Genomic DNA, 22,691 nt, shown 5'->3' with positions numbered 1-22,691 from the left:
TCTGTCTGTCTGTCTGTCTCTGTTTCTCTGTCTCTGTCTGTGTCTCTCTATGTCCGTCTGTCTGTCTGTCTGTCTGTCTCTCTCTCTCTCTCTCTCTCTCTCTCTCTCTCTCTCTCTCTCTCTCTCTCTCTCTCTCTCTCTCGCAATAGAGGAGGTAGGAGATCATAAAGTTTTGGGAGTAAATATCGATAATAATTTGTCTTGGGCCCATCATGTTCGGTCGGTATGTAAAACAATGTCCAGAAAAATATATCAGTTAAATAGAATTAAACACTTTCTAGATCAGCACTCAAGGTTATTATACTTTAACGCATATATACAAACCATCACAGATTATTGTTCAACCATCTGGGACTCTGCCAGTGCTAATATTTTAAAACCATTGTATAGTTTACATAGGCGAGCGCTGAAACTAATTTTACTGAAACAATCCAGTCTTGTATTTGATGATTATAAGAAACTTAAGATTCTCCCACTAAAACAAAGATTTAAATTAAATGAAGGCGTGCTCCTTCACAAAATACTTTCCGGCCGTGCACCACGAACTTTCGTTGCAAACTTTAAAGTGAAACCAAACCGAAAGTTTAACGTCCCAATTCCAAGGATAGATCTCTTCAAATCAAGCTTAGCCTATTCTGGTAGCGTCCTGTGGAATTCTCTCCCGGAATTTGTGAGAGTCCCAATGAGTCTCAATACTTTCAAAAAACACCTTTCACTGTATTTAATGTTAAATTACGAAAAATCACAGTGATGGAAGACTTCGTTTGATTATATTTTCATTTGTCCAAAGCATCAGTGTTCATTATATCCACACAAAAACACTCAAATTAATAACACATTTACTCATGCATGTGTATTCAGCATTGTTTTCACTACGTTACATATACGATGCTTTATATTTGTGTATAATATGTAATGTGTAAATATTCATATGTTGTTGTTTTTCTCTACCTTTTTTTCTACGTTAATATCCGTGTAAATATGTGATTAGATTAGTCCCCTCTCTGGGCGAGGGCTGGTTGAAAAAAGCTCGTTGTATTGCTTACGCCACAACCCTCGAAAAATAAAATTTGATTTGATTTGATTTGATCTCTCCGTTTCTCTCTTTCTCTCGCTCTCTCTCTCTCTCTCTCTCTCTTTCTCTTTCTCTCTCTCTCTCTCTCTCTCTCTCTCTCTCTCTCTCTCTCTCTCTCTCTCTCTCTCTCTCTCTCTCTCTCTCAGTCTCTTCTTTACAGGCTTTGCAGCTCGATAGCCTGCTCCCCATCGTAGAACATCTTCTGAGTGAAAAATACTCTCGTTTGCAGCCATCTGCGTTGGATGGGAAACTCATCATTTATCTGCAGTGCTGGCATGCTGTGTCTAGATGCTCCGATCATAAAGTTGTCTGACTTTCTAGTTATTCATTTTGTTGTTCGCATGCCGCGCTGTCAGTCTGGAAGGGGTGAAATGCTACTTCATCATTAGTTCAGAAAATTGTGTTTACTTTTGTGAGGATAAGACAAGACGCTTTGCTTTGTGCGGATGTTCTAGTCATGTGTTCCTGACTAAGATGACTGAATTGTTCAATTTGTTGGCATCTAATGAGAAATGCAATGTTGCATTTTTTTCTTCTCCAGATGCATCAGTTATGCTGTATTGGTGTTTTGATCATGATTGCACACTAACACGCGCGCGCACACAAGCACACGCATACACACACATACACACACACGCATGCACGCACGCACGCACGCACGTACGCATACACACACACGCGCAGCACGCATGCACGCACGCACGCACGCACGCACGCACGCACGCACACACACACACACACCGGGACGAAGAGAGAGAGAGAGAGAGAGAGAGAGAGAGAGAGAGACAGAGAGACAGAGAGACAGAGAGATAGGGGTCTGCTGTGTTTGTCTGTCCGTCCGTCTGTAAGTGTAAGTCTGTACGCATATGTAGCCACCACCACCACCACCACCATCGCCCACACGCACGTCCTCTTTGATGTGTTTGCCAGTTCTCATTGATATTTAATTATGCAAGGCACAGCGCAGGACTTTACTTTAGCTATGTGCGTGTAATGTTCCTTTCATGTTTACTCGCCTTTGATATTATGGCTGTATAGAGGGCCATTGATGGGAGATGAATTAATGTGTCCTTGGTGCTCTGACATGGTATGCATTCACAGCTCCACAGCTTCATCCGTATTCTTTATCGTTCCAGCATGCTCTGCAATGTTTCGGCACGGTATTTGGGAACGTGCATGGCGTCGAGGTTTTTTGCCTTCATCTTGCGCCTTGTGTTCGACTAATTGTACTTTTTTCTTTGGCTTGTATTTAGTATTATTGATTTGTTTTTTGTTTGTTTATAGCACTCCTTCAGCCCCCCCCCCCCCCCCTATCATTCTCTCTCTCTCTCTCTCTCTCTCTCTCTCTCTCTCTCTCTCTCTCTCTCTCTCTCTCTCTCTTTCGCTCCCTCTCTCGCTCTCTCTCTCTCTGTCTGTGTGTTGGTCTGTCTGTCTGGCTCTGTATCTCCCTCAGTGTCTTACTCTGTTTCGCTCTCTCTCTCTCTCTCTCTCTCTCTCTCTCTCTCTCTCTCTCTCTCTCGGTTTCTGTCTCTCTCTCGGTCCCTCGCTCTATTTTTTTTCTCTCTCTCTCTCTGTCTCTCTCTCTCTCTCTCTCTCTCTCTCTGTCTCTCTCTGTCTCTCTCTCTGTCTCTCTCTCTCTTTCTCGGTTTCTGCCTCTCTCTCGGTCCCTCGCTCTCTATGTATTTCTCTGTCTCTGATTGTTTTTGGATTTTTTCTTTCGTTCGGGTTTATTCGATCAGTAGATGGCAAATATTGTTTCTAAGGAGTGTAGTGAGAACGTTTTGCAGATGAAACTACTGTGGTAAGATTGATAATCACGCGCTGTCGTTGTGAAAAAAATTGTCTGAAAGGGAGTGGCAAAAGACAATTTCTATAAAGTGTGCCATTTCAACGAGTCTGCTGCAGTGCATTGTAATTAACTTCATAGAGAGGATTTTTGAGACAGTTTTCTCTGGAATTTGATATTTTGTGCAAATAATTATCATAGATTCACAGATTATTTCTTTTCCTTCTCTCTGTCATTACCGATGCTTTTCATTTGATTTCTTTCCTTGTTCTCTCTTTATCCATGATCTGTTTTCCTGTCTGTCTGTCTACCTGTCTTTCTGTTTGTTTGTCTGTCTGTCTGTCTGTCTGTCTGTCTGTCTGTTTGTCTGTCTGTATGTCCGCATGTCTGTCTGTCCCTCCCCGGTCTGTCTGCCTGTCTGTCTATTTATATGTCTGTGTGTGTGTGTGACGTGTGTTACAACACTTTAGTGTGTCTGAGCGACCCATGGCTTTAATTGTTGAGTGTCCACACTTAACTTGCTCTCTGCTCGAACTCTCTATAGTCACGTTCACTGACAAGTAACCTATTTCTACGGCCAACTTTTGCCGTCGGGAACCATGCATACTATTTCCGCTTTCGCTAATTGAGGATCCGATCATGTTTGTTCCGCCCCGCTGAATATATTCACTGACGCGTGAACAAATGTATGCTGCGTCCATAGTACATTCTATCGATGTTACAGCACTCCATTAATGTGAAAAGCGGTATTGCTCGTACTGTGTATGGAGCAAGCGCGAACGGGTCGTTTGACTTTGCATAGATCTATCAAACCCTCAGTCAGGCATAAAAAAAAAGAAAAAAAGAAAAGGAGGATGTTAAACGTTCTAATAATTATAACATACATTTCTTGTATTTATCATTTCAAAGCAAGTATGGTAACTTTATAGAACATTTAATAGACAAACCAAAATAATTACTTCTACGTTGACCTGGTGGTCTTCGTAGTAATTACCTTCGTATCAAACCATAAGTTAAGCGGTATCATCCCATGGGAAATAATGGCCAAGAACGACGTGTTCGATTTAAAACTAACACACACATTTTTCAATGCTTTAGATTTGAAGTAGTGTTACATGCGTTTGGGAAACATGCTTTTAAACTGAGTGGAAGTGATGGTTGAATGTTAGCGCTTCTCCGATTCACGGGTACAGAACCCTCTGAAGCTAGAGCCTCTAGGCATATACATATATAATTCAAACGCCTAAGACCGACAGACTTCCAGTATTACAGTACGACGATTGGACCTATTCTGTACAATTCTACGGACCCATGGTCCAGAGAAGCATCAGGACAGGTGAATAATTATCCCTTTCAGGGCCGGATCTGGGGGGGGGGGGGGGGGGGGTTCCTGGGGTTCCGGACCCCCCCCCCCCCCCCCTGGCCATCCAATGTACCTCTCAGAGAAAAAAAAAATGTGGACTTTGGACCCCTGCCTTCAGTTGGACCCCCCCCCCCCCCCCCCCCTCAAACGAACTTGGTCCGGCCCTGCCTTTAATTAAAACGGCAGCGACCGTAAAGTGAACTAAGTACGTTCGTTGTGGAGACCAGTATTGATCGCAATACGCGCGGTTCCAGTTAATATACTGTCTGCTACCTAGTCGCTTCCTCTGCCCTCTTTTTGTCTGGTGTGTCAGTAGCTCATGGATGCTCCGATGGTAATTGTATTTGTGGTGCATCGATTATGGTTAAACTGTTTTATATGTAGAGCAAGAAGCACATAGTCAGGAAATCAGAACGGGATGACTCCAAAGTACAACAGCAATGACGTTTGGTGGGCGTTATGGTTAAACTGTTTTACATGTAGAGCAAGAAGCACATAGTCAGGAAATCAGAACGGGATGACTCCAAAGTACAACAGCAATGACGTTTGGTGGGCGTTATGGTTAAACTGTTTTATATGTAGAGCAAGAAGCACATAGTCAGGAAATCAGAACGGGATGACTCCAAAGTACAACAGCAATGACGTTTGGTGGGCGTTATGGTTAAACTGTTTTACATGTAGAGCAAGAAGCACATAGTCAGGAAATCAGAACGGGATGACTCCAAAGTACAACAGCAATGACGTTTGGCAGGCGTCAGCAATGAACAAAGCACCGACACTTATTTGGGTTAAACAATGTTCCAGTCAATGAATTATCCACTGGTAAAAGTGTACAAGATAAATATATTCAGAATTAACAAGAAGCCGTAAGCTTAATACGTGTTGATCCTATGGTACAGCTCTTTGGGCGAGACTTTTACACATTTGTCTTACTCGAACACATTTCAAATCGCCGAAATGTTGCACGACGTTTAGGCAGAGAAGCCAAACTAATTTGTTGTGGTGGTGGGGGAAATATGCCGCCAAGGACTACAGAAACCTTCCAAAAGATGAATCACATATATATACTAGAAGCAGAGCCGAATATTCGGCTTCGCCGGGTGAGTGGCGCACCGTACGCGATTGACGCCACACGAAGGAAGGGAGATAAACGCGCAAAACACTGGAGAAGATAAGGAGCGTTGTGGACAGTGACCTTCTAAAAATAGTAACGGGAATATGGATTGAGCGTTGTGGACAGTGACCTTCTAAAAATAGTAACGGGAATATGGATTGACGCCACACGAAGGAAGGGAGATAAACGCAAAACACTGGAGAAGATAAGGAAGAGTTACTGGGAATGGATGAACAGAAAAACCAAAATCGGTTCAGCGCTGCGCGCTGAGAGCACGTGTTGAAAATTTTCATCGACCAGATTGTGTCCGGGGTGTACCTGAATATGCCCACCAAATTTGAAGCAGATCCATCGAGAACTTTGGCCGTGCATCGCGAACACACACACACACACACACACACACACACACACAGACACACAGACACACACACAGAGACAGACAGACACAAGTCGTATATATATATATATAGATATATTATGGCTATCTCGGCAAATTTGTGTAAGAAACGTTCAACATCCCTGTATGGTAGCAACAGCCATTGGATGCTATGCATGATTGAGACTGCAAGTAAGCCCGTGCGTGTGTCATGATCTCCTGGTTTGTGTTAATGTCCAAAAGGTATAACTAATAAAGGTACAGGTAGTATCCGATCATCAGCTTTCAGTCGTTTGGGGAGTGAGATGTGAGCTATCTCATCTCCTCTAGGGATAGTTTGAAGGGTTTTGTTCGTCTGTAGACGTGCTCTGTTTGGCCCAAAACACGGGTACAATAGTGCGGAATAAGTGAGAAAGTTATGCTATAATGCTTGAAGTTTTTTTTCTGAGCGGAGTTTTAGGTGTATAAATTCAACGCCTTTTCTTTCGTGAATGGTTTCAAAGAAGAGACTCAGAGTTTAGAAAGGTCTACGACGGACAAGCACACACTTTAAACCTTTATTTCATTCAGTATCAAACCACCCTTCCGTAACTCATGCTACACTACTGCAAATCTAAGTATAGGGAAAATATGTAAATTAGACTCAAGATGCAACAGTTTCTTTTCCTGTTTGCTGGTAACTCTCTGTGGGCACTTCCTCCTTCAGTGAAGGCTTTAAATCATCTTAACGTGTGATGCAGTCTATGACAATAACTATAGTAACTAGAAGACCAGCTTCGTGTCTTGGGTCCATCAGTAATTGCACGCGCTGCAGGCATGTCCTATCCAATGAATTAATGATGCCGCGACTGCCAGGGGTGGGGAGCAGTAGGTGCCAGCTTACGTAGCCTCTCGTTAGGGTTTTCTTCCAGACTTTCATACCTATACGAACACGGTTTTCCGTGGCTATGTGAAGGCATTACTTGTCAATGTCCTACTCTTCCCCCTCAAGGTAGATATGGTAGCTGTGAAGCATGTAACGAAAGAATATGAAACAAAAAGGTAGATGATGAAACGTTTAGTCAAGGAAACACACAGGGCAATACGTGTGTCTAAAACACGCGGGGACACGCGGGGACACGCGGGGACACACGGGGACACACGGGGACGGTGAATTAGCACGCGGGGACGTTATATAATAACATTCTGACTATCCTTTATGTATTTCTAAAAAAATATATATATTTATTAACTTATTTATTTATTAAAAAATTTTTTTCTTTTTTTTCAGAATGTTATAAAATAACGTCCCCCCGTGCTAATTCACCGTCCCCGCGTGTCCCCGCGTGCAGTTAAACTATCCCCGCGTGTCCCCGCGTGTCCCCGCGTGTTTTAATCACTGTCTAAAACACGCGGGGACACGCGGGGACACGGTGGGACACACGGGGACACACGGGGACGGTGAATTAGCACGCCGGGACGTTATATAATAACATTCTGACTATCCTTTATGTATTTCTAAAAAAAAAAATTAAAAAAAATGTATTACCTTATTTATTTATTAATTTTTTTTCTCAGAATGTTATAAAATAACGTCCCCGCGTGCTATTTCACCGTCCCCGCGAGTCCCCGCGTGTAGTTAAACTGTCCCCGCGTGTACCCGCGTGTCCCCGCGTGTTTAGTCACTGTCTAGAACACGCGGGGACACGCGGGGACAGTTTAACTGCACGCGGGGACACGCGGAGACGGTGAAATAGCACGGGGGGACGTTATTTTATAACATTCTGAAAAAAAGAAAAAAAAAGAAAAATTAATAAATAAATAAGTTAATAAATATATATAGTTTGTTTTTTAGAAATACATAAAGGATAGTCAGAATGTTATTATATAACGTCCCGGCGTGCTAATTCACCGTCCCCGTGTGTCCCCTTGTGTCCCCGCGTGTCCCCGCGTGTCCCCGCGTGTCCCCGCGTGTCCCCGCGTGTTTAGACAGTGTCTAAAACACGCGGGGACACGCGGGGATATGCGGGGACAGTTTAACTGCACGAGAGGACACGCGGGGACGGTGAAATAGCACGCGGGGACGTTATTTTATAACATTTTGAAAAAAAGATTTTTTTTTTTTAATAAATAAATAAGTTAATAAATCTTCTTTTTTTTTTAAATACATAAAGGATAGTCAGAATGTTATTATATAACGTCCCGGCGTGCTAATTCACCGTCCCCGTGTGTCCCCGTGTGTCCCCGCGTGTCCCCGCGTGTTTTAGACAGTGACTAAAACACGCGGGGACACGCGGGGACAGTTTAACTGCACGCGGGTACACGCGGGGACGGTGAAATAGCACGGGGGGACGTTATTTTATAAGAATTCGGAAAAAAAGAAAAACAAAATGTAATAAATAAATAAGTTAATAAATATATATTTTTTTTTTTAGAAATACATAAAGGATAGTCAGAATGTTATTATATAACGTCCCGGCGTGCTAATTCACCGTCCCCATGTGCCCCCGTGTGTCCCCGCGTGTCCCCGTGTGTCCCCGCGTGTTTTAGACACCCCCTGTGACTAAAACACGCGGGGACAGTTTAACTGCACGCGGGGACACGCGGGGACGGTGAAATAGCACGGCGGGACGTTATCTTATACCATTCTGAAAATTTTTTTTTTTAATAAATAAATAAGTTAATAATTTTTTATTTTTTTTATTTTTTAGAAATACATAAAGGATAGTCAGAGTGTTATTATATAACGTCCCGGCGTGCTAATTCACCGTCCCCGTGTGTCCCCGTGTGTCCCCGCGTGTCCCCGCGTGTCCCCGCGTGTTTTAGACACACCGCGTTTGCTAGAACCTCGGCTGAAGAGAACTTCCAAACATCAGCAATAACTTTTATTTGGCCACGAATAGAGAGTCAAGTATAATCCTGGTTGTCTAAACCATCGGCAAAAACTATGGGGCTGATTTTTTTTTTTAATAAAAACCAGATACCTTCTTTGTGTTTATTTTTGACTTTTGCCCCGATCTTTTGTCTGTGTCTCTCTTACTTCCTTCCTCCGCCCTTCAGTCTCGGTCAATCCCATTGGACATTTCTGCAAATGTGTTATAAATATTAAAAGCCTTTTTCTTGTGAAATATTCGTTTCTGGTAGTCAATATTTTGCAAACAATTGTGTGTTGATGTAGGGTCATCTGTTTGTTTCATCCATGTTTACTTATGTTTTGTCACGATGGAGAGAGAGGGTTTTGACTTTTGTCATTAACATTATATCCCGTGTCCAGTATCTGTCACTCTTGTTCTCAATAGAAAAGTGGACTGGATGAACCCAGACGGTCGTGTGACCGACACCGCGACAAGTAGACCGCACTCTTGTGAAAGCATTGGTGCAGTGACTTCCTCAAAGTTCAAAGAGTCTATCAGGCAAGCCGACCGGAACATGTCCTTTGAGGGGAAGGACTCGAGGGAGGGAGGGAAAGAGAGATCAAATCAAATCAAATCAAATCAAATCAAATTTTATTTTTCGAGGGTTGTGGCGTAAGCAATACAACGAGCTTTTTTTCAACCAGCCCTCGCCCAGAGAGGGGACTAAGGGTAGAGAGAGAGAGAGAGAGAGAGAGAGAGAGGGGGAGAGAGAGAGAGAGAGAGAGAGAGAGAGAGAGAGAGAGAGAGAGAGAGAGAGAGAGAGAGAGAGAGAGAGAGGACAGAGAGAAAGATACAGAGAGAGGAGAGAGAGAGAGAGAGAGATAAAAAGAGAGAAAAGAGAGAGGGAGATAAAAAGAGAGAAAAGAGAGAGGGAGAGAGAGAGAGAGAGAGAGAGAGAGAGAGAGAGAGAGAGAGAGACAGACAGACAGACAGACAGACAGACATATGGGTCAGAAGACGGAGATATATACATAGAAGAGAGAGAGGGAGGACAGGACACAGAGAGAGAAAGAGAGAGACAGAGACAGACAGACAGAGACAGACAGACACACAGACAGACACACAGAAACAGAGAGAAAGGTGATGAAGGCAGGATCAAAGTTGAAAGTTTCTTCTATTTCAAGCCTACCGGAACATGTGCTTTGACGTTTGCCCCGAGTGTGCAGGATCGGCCCGGTAGTTCCAACCAGTGCACCATAGTAGCAGTTCTGCCATCTGAAAAGGGTAGTACTAATGATTCTGACACGAAGCAGACTGAGAAATCCCGCCAAGCCTGTTAAAAAGGTGGGCGAAGGACGAAGGTCTAGACATGCGTGCATGCATAAATAGGGATAGATATTGAAAGGTGAAGACAAAGGAGAGAGAGAGAGAGACAGAGAGAGACAGAGAGAGAGAGACAGAGACAGAGACAGAGATACAGAGAGAAGAGAAAGAGATACAGAGGGGGACAGACAGACAGGGAGAGAGAGACAGAAAGAGAGAGGGACCGACTCTCTATCTCTATGTCTCTCTTTTTCTTTCTCTCTCTTTCTCTCTCTTCTCTCTCTCTTTCCCTCTCTCTTTCTGTTTCTCCCTGTCTCTCTCTTCTCTCTCTAATTCATTTTCCATCTTTCTCTTTTTATATTTAGTCAAGTTTTGACTAAATATTTTAACATCGAGGGGGAATCGAAACGAGGGTCGTGGTGTATGTGAGTGTGTCTGTCTGTGTGTGTGTGTAGAGCGATTCAGACTAAACTACTGGGCCGATCTTTATGAAATTTTACATGAGAGTTCCTGGGTATGATATCCCCGGATGTTCTTTTCATTTTTTCGATAAATACCTTTGATGACGTCATATCCGGCTTTTTGTAAAAGTTGAGGCGGCACTGTCACACCCTCATTTTTCAATCAAATTGATTGAAATTTTGGCAAAGCAATCTTCGACGAAGCCCGGGGTTTGGTATTGCATTTCAGCTTGGTGGCTTAAAAACTAATGAGTGAGTTTGGTCATTAAAAATCGGAAACTTGTAATTAAAATTTTTTTTTTTTAAACGATCTAAAAACAATTTCATCTTATTCTTCGTCATTTTCTGATTCCAAAAACATATACATATGTTATATTTGGATTAAAAACAAGCTCTGAAAATTAAAAATATAAAAATTATTATCAAAATTAAATTTCCGAAATCGTTTTAAAAACTATTTCATCTTATTCCTTGTCGGTTCCTGATTCCAAAAACATATAGATATGATATGTTTGGATTAAAAACACGCTCAGAAAGTTAAAACGAAGAGAGGTACAGTAAAGCGTGCTATGAAGCACAGCGCAATCGCTACCGCGCCAAACAGGCTCGTCACTTTCACTGCCTTTTGCACTAGCGGCGGACTACGTTCAGTTTCATTCTGTGAGTTCCACAGCTTGACTAAATGTAGTAATTTCGCCTTACGCGACTTGTTTCTCGTTCTCTCTGTCTCTCTCCCAACTACGCTCCACCCTGCATAACATACAAGGCGCCTGTTGAATACAGAGATCTCATACTTCGCTTTTTGGACAAAACAAGTTGACAGTTATACTAGGTCTTGTCGTCTCATCACTCGGGCTGCGTCCATTTATTACGTGTGCTTAATTTAGTGACACACACATACGTGGTGCCCGGCTGTTGAGAGAACGGGGCCGGGAGAGAGAGAGAGAGAGAGAGAGAGAGAGAGAGAGAGAGAGAGAGAGAGAGAGAGAGAGAGAGAGAGAGAGAGAGAGGAGGAGGGAGGGAGGGAGAGGGAGAGAGAGCTAGAGAGTGAGAGAGAGAGAGAGAGAGAGAGAGAGGGAGGAGGTAGGGAGGGAGAGAGACTGAGAGAGGGAGAGAGAAAAAGAGAGGGAGGGAGGGACGGAGGGAAGGAGGGAGAGAGAGAGAGAGAGAGAGAGAGAGAGAGAGAGAGAGAGAGAGAGAGAGAGAGGAAGAGAGGAAGAGAGAAGGTAGGATGTCTGTCAGTCTTCTGAAAAAAAAAGTCACCGAAGCCACCTTCCAAACCGCATATATTTGTCTCTTTACTGTTTTGTGTTCGTTGAAAAGTCTGGCAGATAAACGTCAGCACTCCCAGCTTTACTCCAAGAACCAGTTTAACAATGCCTATAGATAATTAACGACGTTCGATTCAAGCTTGAAGACAAGCCTGTTTTTTTGTTTTTTTATTTTGTTACTTAACTCCAGTCGAACACTGTAAAACACTGGGGCGAGGCAAAAACAGCAAAAAAAACAACGGCCCCTAAAACGTAACCGACTCAGCACGCCATTGAGGATTAAGTTTAAGGGGAGGCGACCGCATCGCCACAGAAGTTGAGAGTAATCCTCCTTAATGCTTTCCTTCTTCTCTTTGTTCTTCACGATAGGGGACCATCATCGTTGAGTAATTAGCATAATTAAATCAACTTTGATTGTTTTGACATTTTTTGTCATGAAAAATGAAGGCCTTGATTACATTGACGCTATGATTTTTATGTGTGGTTCTGGTTTTAAGGGACTGGTTTTGTGGTGAATGTTTTTCCGAGGTGACGATTCTGACTTGAACTGAACATACTGCGACAAGAAGTAAAATATCTGTGCTGTATTCAACCCTTTATATTGGATGCGAAGAAGGGAGTGAGTGATGATCGTGCTATCTAACAATGAATCATGTTTTTGACGGAACATCACATCTTGGACCGCAATATGTTACCATGTTTTGAAGCTTCTGGAATACAGTTGCGCTTCTATTTCACAGGTATGAGTTATTCATAATTTGTTAATTACTGAATTTCTGTAATTGCAAGCTGGAATACGCTATTCTTTCTTACTGGATTTGTTTTTATGCGATTGCATTATGGTTTTGTTATCGTAACGGTTCTTCGTTAAACACCAGTTTTTCTTTCAGTTTTTGTGTGATTTAAAGTCTAATTAAACAGCACGGGCAAATCATGTTTGATTACATAGCATTTCCTTTATCTCCTGACAACTACTTGTTTGCATGCATATATATTATGGCAGGGAACACTAACGTTTCTGGCTCGTTCTTCTCCAATCTTTTCAATCAATGCACAATTATTTTTACATTTCAATTTTCGAAATTGGCCACCCCTAGAGTTTCGTCGTGCGACCAAAGCACTCAGTGTTTCGATTGTATAGGACTAATTTAAATGATCATACTGTACGTTGTTGAGCCATATACATATCAGTTTTAGGGCGTTAGAAAACTACAGTTTTTTTTATTTTGTAAATGAGGAACTAGGGAACTGCTGTTAGAGTGGTTTAAAGGGAAGAAACGACTGTTTTCAAACGTTCTTTCCTAGGCCTCTAGTTTGAAAACGTTTCTCAAAAGTCATGGTGGTCACAGTTATGGAAACTAGCCTACCTGTGCTGATTTCAAAGCTTAATTAAAGCGGCCTTTCTTGATACCTTTAACACGACTCGGACCGTATCGCTTTCCTCAAAGTCTTTCTCTGTGTTTTCTTTGTGTTCGTCTTCATAACATCGGATATTGCTATTTCATATGTTACGTGGATTTCCATTGGTCAATTGGGCAAAACTGAGCTCAGTGCAAAAGTGATATCGACGACATTTCCGTCGATATCAGTTTTGATATCGACGACCTCTTTATTACTTCCCCACTTCAAAAACAAAAACACCTAAATTTAAAAACAAACAAATATATATGAAAATGTAATGATCCCAGAATTTAGTTGAGCAAGTGACTAAAGATTTTTTGAAAGAAAAGACATTTTGAAATACTGAAAAGTACAAGAAAAGAGTGAACAAAAAGAAATAATAATCAGAGGGACGGATATATGGAACAGCCAAAACTGAGACAAATACTTTTGTAATTGCTTTACAGTAAATACAACATGTCCAGAGAATTAGCAATATATCTAACATTGACTGACTGTGTGATGATATCTTCTGCTATCGGTCTGTTTCGACAGTCAGTGATATCAAAATCTCGACCTCCGGTCTCGATTTTGATATCACTGTCTCAACAGACCATAGCAGAAGATATCATCACACAGTCCGTCAATATTGGGTACTATAACACCATCGTCACGAAGAACGGAGATTTACGCGCAAAACATCGGTTCAAAATATCACTGATGAAAATGAACGATGGCATTTAAATGACGCTGGATCGTACCCCAACCCCGGGTTTCCACAAGGCAACACATAGAAAGAAACAAACAATCAACACATAAACAAGGAAACGAACAAACAAGGAAACACACACACACACGTCCACACACACGTCCACACACACGTCCACACACACACACACACAAACACTGACTCTCTCTCTCTCTCTCTCTCTCTCTCTCTCTCTCTCTCTCTCTCTCGTTCTCTCTGTATCAAAACCAGCCTCGATCATTCCACAGACATTATTTTGTCAACCTCCAACCGAAAAAGAGTAAGATAGCAAGGGGAGAGAATAAGAAGGGGCGATTCATCCAGGGTCGATAACGAATGCTACGCTAAGCCGCAGAGTGTTTTGCTTGCTCGACACTTCTACCAGACCTCTCTGCCTTTCCCGAGTCCTGTTTAATGTACCGGTGTGTCCGGTGGATTCCCTGTATCCATACATTATTGATTCCATAAACATAGGAATTGTCAGTGGAAAAAGCCATGTATGTCCCGAGCAGAAGGTTGCAAAGTTGACTTTTGTCGACAGTAATTTTGACTGTACTTTTTATTTGTTGTTGAGAATGGGTTGGGGTGGGAGTGGGTTAGCTGGGATGTGGGCAGGCGGCGGTGTGTGTGTGTGTGTCTGTGTGCTTGTCTTTGTGTTGGCGTGTCTGTGTGTGTTGGATTGTGACTTGTCTGCATGGTAATTGTTCTGTAACTATAGCTCCAACCAAAACATCGCCCCTCCCCTTTTTTTATATATTTTTTTTTTTAACTGGAACTATTTCCATTCATTGTCTGACACGCTTGCGTGTGTCTGTTGCAGAACTTATGTGATTGCGTCCATTATAACCTAGCGCCTACTCTCAATTGAAAGCTGTATTTAAAACAGAAGAGATGCATGACATCGATCTGCCTATCTGTCGCTCTCTCTCTCAGTCTCGATCTCTGTCTGTCTGTTTCTCTCCCAGTCTCCCTGACCCCCCGCACCCCCCTCCCCTTTCTTTCTCCCACTACGCCCCACCCAATTCTTTCCTTCACTGTTTCTCCTCCGTCTTTTTCTGGGCGATCGAGCGTGCATGTTTCATCGATCTTAACATTTATCATTTCATAAAATCAGCAAGTCACGCAAAGTAGGCTAAAACACACACAAAGGAAATCGCTTGTCAATACAGTTTATCTTCTTTTTTTTTCATATACAGCGCGCGGTTTATTGCTTTCACACCGCCCACCCAAACTTACATCAGTATAATAGGGTGACGTAACAGAAACCAAAAACGTCTCTCGTAAAACTATGACGTCAGTTCTGCGAGGGCGACGGGTACCGCGCTTCCTAGTCCGGTCTGTAAAAAACAAAAGGTGTGTATATGTAATCGTGACAGTGGTTCTGTTAGACTTGTAACGATCTACAACTGGCAGCGGTCGTAGAGTGCATGCTAGCATTCTGTCTAACCGAGTTCATCGCACTCACTAATGAGCCATTTCACAGCTTTTGTCATCGCGTTGTATAGCATGAGGTAAGTGGGTTCGGCGTGTGTGTGTGACTAGAGATAGAACAAAGCCAGGCTTTCAGGGCACTGGCATTCTTTGGGTGTTTGCATTATTTGTTTGCTCATCCTCTATTCGTCTCTTCTGTTTCCTTTTGTCTTTCGTTCTTGCTGTCCTTCTCAGTCATACAACTTCTTTTTTCATCGGGAAAGGACAGTTACATTGTACCCAACCACAACGTGGCCTCAAACAAACAAGATAATCTCATATTTAGCCGTTAAATCAGTTGTTGTTTTGTTGTTGTTTTGTATTTGTGTAAACATCCTGCGGGAGTACATTTTTCAGTGTTATTAACTTTTTAGCTCCATTGGACAAAATGCAAATGGCGTCCCAACGTGTCATTGGTCTGTAGAGAACTTAACCATTTCACTCGTCCAACGTGTTTCCCAAATGTGACCCTCCACCACAGAATGAGTCGCATGTCACCTTGCATGGTTTTCATATTTTTACATTTTTCTAAAGAGTTTGTTATGCTCTATCCAGTGGTGAAAACCGTTTTAGAAAAGCTATAAGCCTGTGACTAAGGTGACCCTCACACTGTTACCAGACACTCCCCGGACTTATATTAAGCCTAGCGCAGAACCGCGCGAGGTGACATGCGACTCATTTCGTGGTGGAGGGTCACAAATGGGAAGCAGAAGAAGAGAATAACATTTGTTGCCCTCTGAGAAGGTATACTTAGCACTCGTGTGGTCATCTTCTTATGAATTGTCTAACGAGCACATTCAGTGGTAACGAAGGCAATATTCGCCGGACGAGCAAAAAAGCGCAATGCATGCCCTCAATTGGAGTTAATTTTCCGTGTTTTAACTACAGCACGACCAATTGCCGTTGGCATTCATAGGGTACGCGCTCGTATATAGTTAGCACTAATCAGCACTATACCACCGCACGCTTAATTATTTACGGCCTCTGAGATGCTGGCCTCTGAGTGGACGAGTTCGACCCTGGGTCAGGGCGTTAGCAATTTTCTCCCCCCTTTCCTAACCTTGGTGGTGGGTTGAAGTGCACGTCTTTCGGATGAGACGAAAAACCGAGGTCACTTCGTGTACACTACATTGGGGTGTGCACGTTAAAGATCCCACGATTGACAAAAGGGTCTTTCCTGGCAAAATTGTATAGGCATACAAAATGTCCACCAAAATACCCGTGTGACTTGGAATATTGTGTAAAACAAATCCATCTCACACGGCATAAATAAATCCCTGCTCCTTAAATATGTGCGCAATATAAATTGCATAAAATAAAAAATAAAATAAAAAATAAATAAATCCCTGCGCTAAGAACTGTATTCACGGAATACGCGCGATATAAGCCTCATATTGATTGATTGATTGAAATTCACTGACAAAGTACTTTACCCTGCTGTGTAGACACATTTTTCGTAGTCTTGCTTCGATGAGGATTGGACTGTTTATTTATCCTCAGCGCGTTTGTAGTCTGAATATCCCGGGTATCGCGCTTATCCATTAGCAGACACTTTCGGAGTTTAAATAGAGTCAAAACATTAAGTCGTTGTTTGAATAAACATGCAGATTGTTTGGGTTTGTTTGTCGACGTTGTTTTTCCTGTTGTCTTTAATGTCTTTAGATGTCTATAAATGTCAGGGAGCGAACGCAATGGGTAGACCTTTCATCGTTTATTGCAAACAACCGCCATTTGTTGTTGTTTGGGATGCTTTAATTAATCTCTTCCTCGTCAATAGAAAAGGCGTGGGGGTCTGGAATTTGTGATTATTTTTGAAATTGCGATGTGAACATTTTTATTGAGAAAGGGGGGCCAGTAACCACGTCAATGTCGTCATATTTGTCCCACAATGCGATGATGACATTTCGCCATGTAATAAACTCGATTATGTGCTCGCATTTTTGTAGAAGGCAAGGGGGTAATGCAGAAACAGCGTCATCGTTTAATCAAAGAGCAAGATGTAGGAGGTAGTAGATTTGGAAAGTAGCCTATGACGTACATGTTATGGAGGTATTTCTTCATCGGGAGTAGATTGTTGGCGTATTAGAAAACAAGTTGTTTTGTTTGTTTTAGTCCTTGTGAACTATGCAATATAAGTTGTTAAAGATTGCGCATGAAAGTGTGTGTTTGTGTGTGTGTGTGTGTGTGTGTGCGCGTGCGTGCGTGCGTGTATGTGAGTATGTGTGTGTGTGTGTGTGTGTGCGCGCGCGCGCGCTTCTCTTTCTGGCTAGGTGTGTCTAATTCTCTCTAGCTCTGCCTCTTTTTCTTTACTCTTTGACTCCGTCTTTTATTGTGCGCGTATCTGGTCTCCCGTCTGTGCTGTTTCATGCTTGAATTACTGAGCTTGAGCGCATAATTATGTAGGTCATATTCAAGCCACTGTGTTATTGGAAAAGAAGTTATAGGATGTTGTTGAACGTTGCATTCACTTCAAGACAGCCGCAACCCTACCATCTTTGGACGGTGTTACGACAGGGCAATTAGCACATCTTACGTTGTAGAGCATTAATAATGCATTCTTGCTATGTTCAAATGAGAACAATAACGGAGGGCCATTTTCTTGAAATTGTGGCTTGCCCTACTTCACCCCCCCCTCCCCCCACTCACCGTTTTCTCTCCACACTCCCCCCCCCCCCCACCCCCGTCCTTCTACACGTACATGCTTATAAATACGCTTCATCTTTTTCTTCCTCTCTCCCCCATCTCCTTCTCCGTCGCCATCATTTTTCAAGCGTTTCAAGTCACTATAACAGTTTTAAAAAGTCTTTACATAAGTACCGCGAATTTTGATGATTAAATTAGAGTTTCATCTTTGTGAAATTCAAATTCAAAACCGATTTGATTTTTGTGTTTCAGGTAATGATGGACATAGGTACCTGTGTATCCGTGAACATCCATGGTGAGCAGCCCGCGTGACTGTGAACAGCAGAGAGCGTTTCACAATAGACATCGGCCGGACAACTAATAGAACATTACCAAGTTGCGATACATTCTACCGTAAAGAAAAGTGAGTATCCGTTTGTTTCCCGGAGAGTGTCGAATTAAATTGACACATTAGTCGAAGCTTCTGAGCCCAGTGGAATACGTGTCAACCCCTCAGCCTCCGCCTCCGCCCCCGCCCCCGCCCCCGCCCCCGCCTCCACTCGTAAACGTAATTGTTGGACTAAGATGGGCATTTTGTGGGAAGAAATAGTTTCATAAAAGCTTTCGTAGTGGCGTTTTAAGTAAAATGTATTCGTACGAAGCTCTAACTCGCCATAGCAAGCAATCAGGGTATAGATTGTTGGTCTGTGTCGGAGTGGAGGGGTGGAGGGGTGGTCTTATTCCATGTAAAAGCCTGGCCTGAGATGGTGCGTTGTGCCTTTAAGTTTTTTTTTGTTTTTTGTTTTTTAACTTTTGGGAAGACGCTTAAGCGTGCCCTTTTAATCGATAAGCAACAACATTATATAACACACTTGGTATCTGTATGTTTAACTGTACATTAATCTGTGGCACAGCACATTTAACATTTACTTTTGGCGCGAATTCTTACAATACATAAATGGACAAGAATGTATTAATCAATGCTGTTGTGTCTGCGGTGTCAACATTTGCGACATCCACATAATCATGAATCCACACACACCCACATACATATGCATATGCACATATACTATGTTAAACATTTTCATTTATAAAATACTCAAACGTCTCAACCCTAATTCGCAGTGCCTTTAAGGTGTTGTTTTGATGAGAAGGAACGCTTCCAGCGAGCTGTGTCTGCTTAGTCAGCTCGCGCCACCTTTAATTGCTTAAACTTTGAAACACATTCCCCAATACAATGAAAGAAAAACAGATCTTTTTACAGACTTGTCTGCCGCTAGAAGGAATTTCGATTGACTCGTTATTCACCAACAAAAACCACGCTAGGAGGAAATGACATTCACTGTTCACAACAACAACAACAACAACAACAACAACAACAACAACAACAACAACAACAACAACAACAACAAAATCAACCGTCTGCGGCACAGCACGGTTATTAACTCATTGTCTCCCAGGTACGGATATATCCGCACCCACTCATATGGCTCTATCTGACCGGGTACGGATATATCCGCTCAGACTGTCAGCTTCAGTCGCTTGTTGTAACGTCCATCTAACGCCTGCATTCCAGCGTGTTGATATAGAGAATACTACATGGCTTGCTGTGTCGTACCCGATTTACACGAGTTTTTTTTTTAAATATTGAACTGCGAGCGAAAGCGAGCTGTTCACTATTTGAAAAAGCAACGAGTGTAAATCTGGTACGACACAGCAAGCCATGTAGTATTCTGTATATCCTACATACTGTACTTACGTGTATTTTACTGAAAATGTCCTGCAGTCGAGGCAGCTAACTTAAAGACGCTTGTTTTGGAACCTCGATCTCTTCTAAAGCCAAACATCTACTGCTAAGAAGAAGGTGTGTTTGTAATCTACAAGAAATCAGACTCCCCACACACACACTCACACACTAACGCCCCCCCCCCCCCCCCCCCACAGACACGCACACACTCACACACTCACACAAACACATTCACACACACACAAACAAACACACACACACACACACACACACACACACACACACACACCAGCTATCTGAAACAGCAGGGCAATTTATAGAGCACAGCACCGGGCCAATAGGTTGAGATCCCTTATCACAAACAGTAATAGAAACTGCAGAGATACCGCTGAGCCTCCGAAGAGTTAGGGTTATCAGCAGCCAAAGAAACTCCCTGGGGTAGCTCCCTGGAGAAATTGCCTTTCTTTCCAATCCTGCTATACTTGCCAATTTAGACAACAGTTTTCGACAGAAGGTGGTGGCAAAGAAGAGGTGGTTATCAAAAGCTCTTCGGAAGATTAGCCTAGAAAAATGACTTTTTTTGGTCTAATGTTTCGCTTTTTCATTTGCTGCAGGGCTCATTGCCAAGTTCTTTCATTTTTGTGTCCAAAGACATTTTCAGTAGTGATGGACTGGCTCTCTACCAACTGAGAGTTTCTGTTTTTTGGTTGTTTTGGATTTTGTGTTTGTTATTTTTTTTGTTAATGGAAACTTTCAGCTTTGATGACTGTGATAGCTGTCTGAAAATACCGTTCAACATAGAATTCCGAACTTGTTTTATTTTTGCCTTGAGTATATCTCCAGAAGCCTGAACTATGTTCTACGGAATTAAGCCTGGGACTCTTCTCTGCATTCACTTTTTGCCTAGAAGATCTGAGATGATCGCGAAAGTGTTCTGCATATCCCATTCAACCAACCAAAATGTCTGAGTAAATTTCCAGTTGGATTTTACCCTGAAGTTGGAAGCGTTGGTTCCAGAAGTGTCAGAGAGAGAGAGAGAGAGAGAGAGAGAGAGAGAGAGAGAGAGAGAGAGAGAGAGAGAGAGAGAGAGTGAGAGAGAGAGAGAGAGAGAGAGAGAGAGAGACACACACACACACATACACACACACCCACACACACACACACACACAGGCAGGCAGACACAAAGATAGATCTTTACAGCCTGGGACATGGTCCATCTTTGAAAGGCGTTTTAGATTGTCCAATTCGTGATTCGGCTTTGACGAAACAATACATAGATGCCTAAAACTACATAAACCGTTCATGTGTTGTCAGCTTTATGTATGTGACATTGATCAGGGAGATGAAATCTAAAACATTCCTTTAACAACCCTTTCGTACCGAAAACCTGGGAAAAGTAGAATACATCATCATCATCATCATCATCATCATCATCATCATCATCATCATCATCATCATCATCATCTAGAGCACACACTAACAAATGAAGCATATCAATTTAGCTCACAGACGATCTTCGCATCAAAAGCGTATTCGTACAATCGCAGAACTTTGTAGAAGTCCTGACATTCAATAACCTTACACGCGACCGTTTTGTCCAATACACGAATTCCCGTTTTGTCTGATTAGAAACATACATTGTACTTTACAAGAGAATTATGTTGACAAGTTGGGCACACTATCGGACATTCCCAGGACACTTATATAGCGCTTCAGAGCTTGGCAATAATGTCTCAGCTCTCGTGCACTACCAGGGTTTTCTGTCTGTAGGTTGCCCGGTGGAAATGGTAAATTATTACACTGCGAAGGTTTTGCTTGCAATCTCGGTGTCAGTGTGTTGTCTGCTTCATGGCCACAGCAAAAAGATCTTGTCAGTCTCCGTAGTTAATCACCAGTCGTTGTGGTTTCTGTCAACATTTTTAGGGTCGTTGCCTATCAACTGGTCTGCCATTCAGAAGTACTTCCATGGTAGTATGGCTGATTTCTGAAATCTGTTGTTCCCTAACTAATTTGTGACTTGTTTGTTTCTGTGTTGGTGTTTTCAATAAAATAAAAAAAAAGACATTCATAGTGCCGCTGGAAGGTCAGGATCAAGTAATAGCGTCATGTATTGATTAATTTTAAAAAATGAGAAAATAAACATTTGGTATTCCTTTTTTCTGTTTCAGAGATACATCACTGTAACGAATTGTCCATCCGGGCAAATCGTGAACTGACCTTACAATCGTATCGGCCGACCTGTGATACATTGCATCTGCAATTCTTGGACTTCCGACCAGTGCAAAAACAATAGAACTTTTCAAAATGATGTTCAACAGAAAACTCAGTGTTCTTTGGGACTGCGCATGCGCGGCTTTCCACTTCCTGTTTCTGAGTCACGTGATTGTGACGCTGTTCGTGTCAAGGACGGAGTCAGCGACGTTGTCAATTTCCAGTTCATCCGTGACGGTAAGTCACTTGAATATTAATTACTTTGATTGCCAAATATTGGTGAAGAGAAAAAATTAAAATCTTCTCGGCTGGTGTCACTTTCACTTTCAATTTCAAAACTAAAATTGGCATATGACACTATATACAATTTGTACCTAATTATTGGCAGCGTGAGGGAAAGGATGTTCCCTGCAAGGAATATTACTTCCTGGCATTTATTCGCAGTGTGTGTGTGTGTGTGTGTGTGTGTGTGTGTGTGTGTGTATGTGTGTGTGTGTGTGTGTGTGTGTGTGTGTGTCTGTCTGTCTGTCTGTCTGTCTGTCTGGCTGACTGTCTGTCTGTTTGTCTGCCTGTATGAGTCTCTGCTTGTTTGTCTGTCTGAGTTGTTGTGTGTGTACGTGTTGACAGATGTGGTTCTAAGCAAGCATGTGCACATACCTTTGTTGTTCTTTTTCATACAGTTTTTGTTTACATCAGACGTCACCAGATTGAAACCAAACAAACATAACTGAAAAGGCGTCAGTTTGTCTGGGTACATTTATCACTCATTTTACACCTCTGGGGTCAAGTTCAGTGCGTTAGTTATTTTTCATGCGTTCAATAGCAGCTAGGCTACACACGTGTCATCTATAGCTGGTCGTGTTGTTGAAAATAAGTTATTCATTTATAATTTATAAACAATATCCTTTGT

General features: G+C 42.3%; 1 long non-coding RNA gene across 1 annotated transcript in view; it reads left to right on the top strand.

Annotated features, from left to right (window-relative positions):
- The window catches only part of LOC138946037 (uncharacterized), a 38,637-nt gene extending 16,624 nt beyond the window's left edge, over nucleotides 1-22,013 (top strand). The window contains exons 2-3 of the long non-coding RNA XR_011449178.1: nucleotides 18,097-18,247; nucleotides 21,739-22,013. This is a non-coding gene — a long non-coding RNA (uncharacterized lncRNA). The remainder of the gene's footprint in view (nucleotides 1-18,096; nucleotides 18,248-21,738) is intronic.
- Nucleotides 22,014-22,691: the final 678 nt, after the last annotated feature.

This window comes from Littorina saxatilis, linkage group LG13 (assembly GCF_037325665.1).
Source record: "Littorina saxatilis isolate snail1 linkage group LG13, US_GU_Lsax_2.0, whole genome shotgun sequence".
NCBI classification, from domain to species: Eukaryota; Metazoa; Mollusca; class Gastropoda; order Littorinimorpha; family Littorinidae; genus Littorina; species Littorina saxatilis.
Note: the sequence above shows the minus strand (reverse complement) of the source record. Positions and strands in the feature narration are given on the sequence as shown.